The sequence below is a fragment of the Lutjanus erythropterus genome, chromosome 1 (assembly GCF_056507025.1).
Source record: "Lutjanus erythropterus isolate fLutEry1 chromosome 1, fLutEry1.hap2, whole genome shotgun sequence".
NCBI lineage: Eukaryota > Metazoa > Chordata > Actinopteri > Lutjaniformes > Lutjanidae > Lutjanus > Lutjanus erythropterus.
In genome coordinates this window covers 30,507,413-30,508,381 of record NC_139317.1, presented here as the reverse complement: position 1 = coordinate 30,508,381, position 969 = coordinate 30,507,413, and positions in this window count along the sequence as shown.

Below are 969 nucleotides of genomic sequence, written 5' to 3'. Positions count from 1 at the left end.
TGTAAAGTCCTGTACAAACTGTGATTTGTGATATTAGGCTATACAAACAAAATTTGACTTGACTTGTATCCATCAAAAGTATTTTCCCAACCTTGGAACCACATTGGCCATCGTCTGGTGACAATTTCAAATTCATATGCAGGTATTTGTTTAAAGAGATAAGCCCTTCCTCCACATGTAACACCCTTAGTAAGCAGAATGTGGTCTGTAACATCTGGTTGTGTATTAATGGTTGAACACTATAAAAATGTTAATATGCAGTGTTATTTAAAGTAGCTTTGTATAAATATCTGCCAGATAGATTGCATATCCTATGAGCTACAACATACTGATCATTATCAATATGTGTTCTCTTACATGTCATCTAATATGCAGTGCATGAGAGTGTATAAAAAATTTATTTTTAAAATTTATATGATTATATACAACCTATTGTAGCTGTCTGAAAGCTACTACAAGGAGTACAGTTATTCTTAATGCCTGCCACTGGGTCAGATTCTCCTTGAAATCAGATTAAATGACAAACTGTGTCTACAAAAGTTTAAGTGAGATAAGCCAGATAAAAGGAAGCAGACATAGACTTTTATTTAGATCATTTGCATTTTTACGTAATAGTTTGTGGTTATGGTGGTGAACGACTGCTGTTGTCCACAGGGACTCCAACATCACCAAAATATGAAAGTTCCTTGCAGTAGCTTTAAGGAAAATTTTAATGAGCTGCAATTTCACAATGAAAAACAAGAACTTCAATTTGAAAAAAAAAGTTAAAAAATCTGGGACAGTTAAAAATAGGATTTGGGAAAGTTGCAGGACACTGAGCAAAAAAGTTGATTTCGACTCCTCCAACTCCCTTTCCTTCAAAATTTCCTCTTACAGAGTGCACAGCTCAATCAAACCAGATAGATAAAAAAAAAGATACCTTCATCATCCCATCCAACATGTCAATAAGTACACTAGAGAAGTTCACAA